This window comes from Sinocyclocheilus rhinocerous, unplaced genomic scaffold, assembly GCF_001515625.1.
Source record: "Sinocyclocheilus rhinocerous isolate Xijiao unplaced genomic scaffold, SAMN03320098_v1.1 scaffold818, whole genome shotgun sequence".
Classification (NCBI taxonomy): Eukaryota; Metazoa; Chordata; class Actinopteri; order Cypriniformes; family Cyprinidae; genus Sinocyclocheilus; species Sinocyclocheilus rhinocerous.
This window is the reverse complement of record NW_015664989.1, coordinates 977984-984999: the sequence shown is the minus strand read 5'-3', so window position 1 is coordinate 984999 and position 7016 is coordinate 977984.

The following is a 7016-nucleotide window of genomic DNA, read 5'->3' as shown; positions in this document are numbered from 1 at the left end:
ATGGATTTTCTCACCCTTATGCCGTTCCAAACCTGACTGACTTTCTTCTGTAGAACACACATAAAAAGATATTTTGAAAAATATAATTTCCAATTAGCTCTGTAGATAACAGTAAAACATTCACATTGGAACCCTTTTTTTTTAAGTCACTTGCAATGCATATAATTTATCAGTTTATGCATTCACTTGGAATTTTGCCCATGACCTTGGCAGTGCTATTGCCATCTCTATGTTTGAGCTGCAGCAATGCTTGTGGGTAGAAACAGGAAGGCTAAGAGGGTTCACCAAAAATGAAAATTCTGGCAAACTGCTCACCCTGTTGTCATTACAACCCTGGCTTTGTCATTCCAGACAAATTACTTTGTTTCTCTGTGGAACACAAAAAGTGGAATTTGGAATGTATGGGTCACTTTTTTCCATGCAATCATAATGAATGATGACTGGAGATTTCAAGCTTCAAAAAGGATGCATAACACCATAGAGTTATTTGTACTACTGTGTGATATATTTTAACTATTCTAAAGACATACCATAGCTTTCTTTAAAGAACTAAGTCTCACAATACTCAATGATAATCGTCCAATTCAGTCAGAAGTGTTGTGCCCAAACAGTTTTTAATGATAGAGCATATTTTGAATAAAACATTGAAAAAAAAAGATGTATGATAATTAAGATGTATGATTATTGTAGCAACAATATCATTTGTGCTGTATTTTTTATTTATTTATTGCTGCAAACTGCCACAATAACATGATATATGTATGTATGTATCATCTATCTGTCTATCTATCTATCTATCTATCTATCTATCAGTTGGGTGGTTGATGGTGTCATTCTAAAAACTAATTTTTTAAAAAGATCAATATAGGATAACTGAAAAATTGTATAATTGAATAAGATTTTTATACATTTTAATTCATTATATACACACATATAATGTGAGATTTTACCTAAATTATTATTATTAGTATTACAACTTATCACATTTAAATATGCTTTGTGTTTTGATTGGGTGTTATTTATGTCATACATAATGTATCTGAAAAAATGTGAGGTTTGGTCATCAAAGCTGGATCAGTTCCAGCAAGCGCAGTTATTTTTGTCCAAGAGCCCATTGAGGAGACGGAGAGCCTCAGGGAAGAAGCAGCTGACAGGAAGATATTATGACAGGTAGTTCTTGTACATATGGACTTCCATCGTCCGCCAGAAGGTAAAAAGCGGATGTCCAGGATGTGACAGATCTGAGGTGATCTTCTGAGCCTTATTTGAAGCTCTCATAGTGTAAAGCACCTCGACTGACGATAGGTGGCAGCCAGTGATCTCAGAAGAGCCATTCACCGATGGTATCCTGGTCTTGGAACAAAGAAAACGAACAGTGATGGAAGAGGCGAGGATGCTTTCAATGGCTGCCCTCCAGAACTGAACCAGGATGGGAGAAGAGAGGTACAGCTCAAGTTGCCACAGACAGAACATCCTCTGTTGGGCTTTTTTGATTATAGTGGTGATGATTGTCAACCCAGGGAGTCAGAAATAGTGGAGATTTCAAAGAAGCATTTATTTTCAGGGAGAGTGCATTTGCTAGCTCTTCCTGAAATGTATTCTCATCATGGTCTTTTTTTTGTGTTCAGCTGCAGATTGTTGGCAGAACTCTATGCTGTGACTAGGGCCACCTTCTCTTGATTGATGGACTCATCATTGTTAGAGATAAGGCCTACTATAGTGATGTAATCTGCAAACTTGATAAATTACTGTACAACCAGTACACTTATGTAAAATGGCAACAGAAAGGGAGACGAGGTTAGAGACAAGTAGGGACACTGTTGCAACGGCCTGCCCGTTTGCTATCGGTTTGCTTCCTGTCCATTGCTTCCTGGAAATCGAAGATCCAGTAGCAGATTGAAGGAGAGATTTTGAGTAAGTCAATTTGTGGTGTCAGAGAATCAGATCTGTAGTCATCCAGTCCTGTAATATCGTCGTTTTTGGGGGAATAGCACCATGATGGGGGATTTAAGGCATTCTGGCACTTTATGTGATGATAAAGAATAATTTTATATAGCGGGAATGCAAGAGGGAGTTGCTCAATGAAGTGCATCGGGTATTCTTGTAGAAGTTCCTGTAGCTCAAACAGTAGCATGTTGCTAGCAACACCAATGTCATGGGTTCGATTCTGAGATAAAGTCTGAACTCATAAAAATGCGTACATTCAATGTGATTTTAGTTGCTTTGGATAAAAGTGTCAGCCAAATTTGTCGATGTAAAATTATTTCCTGATTTTCCGTTTCCTGAATATGAAAATGTCCTCCACTTTAATGATGAGTTTGGAGGGAATTGAAGTGAGATGGGTTTTGCCAGACATGAAAAGTGAGCTGATGGATCAAAGCAGACTTGGAAATGAGATAAGAGTGTGAGGAGCAAGGAGGTGATAATTTGGTCAGAGTTGTTGGTAGCTCATCAGGGAAGGCCTAACCGTCCTTATGTTGTTACTGTAGTTGCTAAAAGTTGTAAGAAGTTGTAAGATCTTACTTCCTTGCTCAGGTATCCTCACTCTACTTCTACCCGGTGGCATGAACTGCTTTAGCTTTTAGTCTTTGGTGTCATCATGGTTATGGTGTGGTTTGAGTTGCCCAAGGGTTGATGGATAGAACAGCGGAATGATCCTTTAATGGATCTGTGGAAACTGGTCCAATATATTCCCTTCCCACATTTGGCAGATGATCTTTTATTTTTTTTCTTTCATCTACTTAGATTATGCTCCATGCTGACATGGTTGAAATCCCCCACTAGAAAGATGTCTGAGCAGGGAACATCAATTTCCATGTTCAGAATGTGAGTGGCCAGGGTGGCCTGCGCTGCTTGACGTTTGCCGGGGGGGATATACACTCTAACATAAATAAATTAGTGTAAGTTGCAGGGAGAGTTGAACAGTCTGCAGAGAATGGTTAAAAATTAAGAGCTAGAGAGCACACCTTCGTTTTTTGTTTTCTTGCTGAGCACCAAGTCATGGTCCGCATGAAACAGTTGGAATACTTCAGGATGTACTTCCTCATACACTATGCAAAGAGTTCACAGAGGACTGAACGTTAGAAAGCCCTAATCCCAACAACACACCTCAGAGAGTCTACTCTCCTTCTCCCTTTGTAAAAACCTTTGTGCTTCTTCTTTGGGATGATGAAGGGGACACCCTCTGCTGGTGATCTCAACGTGCAATGGAAAAAAGAAAATCAAATGTGGAACTAGTGTCCTGGCACCTTCAAGTGAAAAAGAATGGCACTCCATTCCATTTTCTGTATGATTGTCAAGATCCATTGCATCTCTATTTAGATTTTACGCACTTAAAAATGTTCAAGAATGTATGAGTAATTTAAGGTAACTACTTGGACTTAATGTGGGTTAAGTATAGGAGTAGGGTATAGTAATCACACAGTAAATTAATGTAGAACATGACTAAGTGCTACCTATTTCACCTCTGTTATGACAACAATGTGCAGTGATTAGATGTTTTTTTTTTTCTACAAATAGCATGGCTCTGATTATGCCTCTGTCATGCTTCATAATACATTTATTTCTCTCTAGGCAGGTGCAATTTTTACATTATACCACTTAGTGGCTGCTTGCATCCCTACTGCTTATGCTATTATTTATTGTCATGCTAAGATGCTAAAGACTATATAAAAGAAGTTGTATGAAAAACAGCCTTTAACCTCCTGGGGTCAACAGTTCCGCCAGTGGAACTTTTTGCAGATTTGAATGATGACAGCGAAAAGAAAGTATATATATTTATCAAGCAAGCAAGAGTGCTTTCCTGAATATCAGCATGTGTGTGTGATCGCAGATGTGCTATTAATTATATACAACACGCTGTGGTGTTTCAATCCTGAATTAATCTGTTTGTGAACAATTCAAATGAGCCAGTGATTCAAAGATACATTCATAAAAATAGTCAACTGCTTCATTTATTGGTGAACTGTCCCTTTAAAGCAGCTTTAAAGTTGGTGTTTAAACATAGAATAGACTAGAATGTGTGTAATTAAACTTTTGAACCTTATAGTTCCTGAGATATAGCCCGTGTGACAACCTCTCTGTCTGACAACTAGCCAGCCTTCCCTATATAGCTTAAAACTGTCCATCACTTTGACAGATCAGTCACTAGGACTCCCTGTGAAGCAGTCACACAGTGCTGGATGTTTCTGCACATTCTACTATGGCATTAAATTATCTTTTTTCTTAAAGACTGAAACTGGCTGGATACTACAGACCACCTTCTATTGTCTGTGTTCAATTCATTTACAGCAGGTGTCCATATAATCCTGACAAGCAGCCAGGCAGTGTTCTGCCGTCGGTGGGACTGAAAATAATTAAACCATCTGTTTCATTCAGGTGTGTTGACGTTGATCAATCATAACACTACAGTTTGCAGCACCTCCAATGCTGGTCCAAGCTAACATTTGCTGACCATTCAAAGCCTTGCTGGTTAGTTAAGAAGCTTGGTGGGAACACCAACATAGCTTGCTCATTTATAACACACTGATATAGTATGTAAGTTTGTGCACTTACGTGTTATTAGCAGAACCTCTGAAGATTAGTGTTGCTGGGTAAAGTGCCTAGTCCCTGCATAGTCCCTTTATCACCTGGGGTAGAATGAGACATGGGACCTTCCGGCCAATGGACAAGCTGCCTGGGCCACAAATTGCTGACACTGTTCCATGACACTGGCATTTAATCTGCCAGAGAGACGGCCGCCACCAGATCTATCCCTCCGACACAAGTTGTCCATTAGCTTCCCATGCCCTTAAGGTAAAATGACAGCAGTCGAGAAAAGCTAATGCAAGGTGCCAAAGTCAAGGAAATTTATGTGTGTTACTCACTTATCCTTTAAGCTTGAGAGCTTTCAGCCCAATAACATTTTCCCAACTGAAATCTCATACCAGGGAAGATGCAGTAGATAATTGATGTAGCATATTCAGCGATTGGTAGTAAACCAATGCTGTGAGACACCAATCACCACTTAGAAACTTAGTACTGGAGAAGTGAAAGAACATGGGGTTGTGAAAAGGAATGACTCATTATTTGCGTCTGTTGATGAAATATTATGTCACACGTCATATTTGACTTTTGGAGTCATTTGACTTTTTGGAGACATGGTCTATTATTAGCTTTGTTAATCTTAGAGATAGGCTACTTAAATCAATTGTTGACCTCAAAAAAAAAAAAAGGACCATACAATCTTGGAGATGCATAGGAATCAATGGCGTTTGACATTATTAATGTTAAATCAGGTTTAGATATACATACGAGCAACTAGGGGCCGGCTCCTTCATACTTGACCGTACATATAAGAGTAATACAGCATTTATGGATCAATGCTTCAAATATAAATGCTTGCTTACACCCAGGGCTAAGTTTTCATAATTTTTCGCAGAAAACCGCAACTTTTGACGTTCTTTGAAAAAAAAAAAGAAAAGACAACAGAACGTATCATATTTCCTTGAACATTGTATGTGTGGCTGTGAGGGATGGAGAGATGGTCCTGAAATATGATGCTATCGAGTATTTTGACTGACTTTGCAAAAAACAAACAAAAACATGTCTTGGAAGTACAAAAGCATGCACTGTGTGATGAAGTCTATTAGAATGCATTTAGATTACCTCCCCCCCCAATTATTATACATATATAATATTTGTTACAGTTTTAAAAAATTATTGTTTAATCTATTTTAACACAATAAGAGAACTATTATAACATCTCAAATAACAAATAACAAAAAAAATGTGTTTTTGCATAATTCTTGATGAGTTTGAATGACAGCAGTGTTAACCAATTGTTATCCAGGCTGTTTCGGGCATGTCGCGCATGTAAATTTGTGCGTGTTCACCCAATCAGTTGGACTGTAATTTGCAGCTGTGTTAGAAAATGTTAGAAAAACTGCAGCAATGCATAATTCTGTAATAAAGAAAAATACTTTTAAAAACTCACACTGATGAGGGAGAGAGCCCGTCCATCAGCCCGCAAGTATCGGTAAGACTTTCAGTTCCACGCGAACCGGTTCATTCTGTGAAGCCAGGAACACACTAGCCTACTGTCGAGCCGATGATGTTTATTTATTTATTTATTTATTCCACTATATATTCAGGCCACACGAGAAATATTAAGGGAGTAGGCTACATTAAAACATTTAGCTTGGCCTATGCTACCATTATCAGCATATGAAGTAGATTCGTCTCTCGTCTCTGAGAGAATATGCGCCGTTAATGCAGTGTCAGATACCGAAAGTGCCATCAGTTTTTACTTTCACTTTCTAGTGAATCGACTGAGATTAAGAGGTTCACCGTATAACTCTTGCGCAAAGTTTGCACGTTGCTTGTGTGATATCCATTGGCTGCCCCTCCTGGTTTACCATTGGCTCCCCTTCCTGGTTTAAAACAAATATTTACAATATTGTGATGTATAACCAGCCCCCCCAACCCACCCACCCTTGAGTTTGCGGTTCCCCCCTTGAGTTGGCGGTTGGGGGCCGCGGATTTGCGCTACGCCACTGGACTCCGTCCGTTAGTAAGCCTAGTGCCCGCTCACTTTTGCCCATGCAGGCCCACCCAAAAATAAAATTCTGGCTACGCCACTGTGGGTAATTAATAGTAAATATAACCAAAACAGGTTTTATTATTTTTTATATGAATAATAAAATAAATATAAGGAAAACTCGCCCACTCGATTTTGTAATATTTTCTAATTATGTAGACCGTATGAAAAGGTGCATTTCTATGCACGTCCATGTGGAGATGGCGAGTTAGCGTTGGCATTCGGCAACTTCATCTTTGCACTGACTCAGTCAATAAAGTCACTAGTTTATTAATAAATAATAAAAATGTCTTATTTTCCACCGACACATTCATAATCACTTTGCCGGTGCATTGAGGCAATTGCTTTATGCGCGAGCGCGACCTTGAGCGCGGAGTATGTTATAATACGCCTGCCTATATATTAAAGGATGGTTTAGTTAGTATATTATTCAATGTTC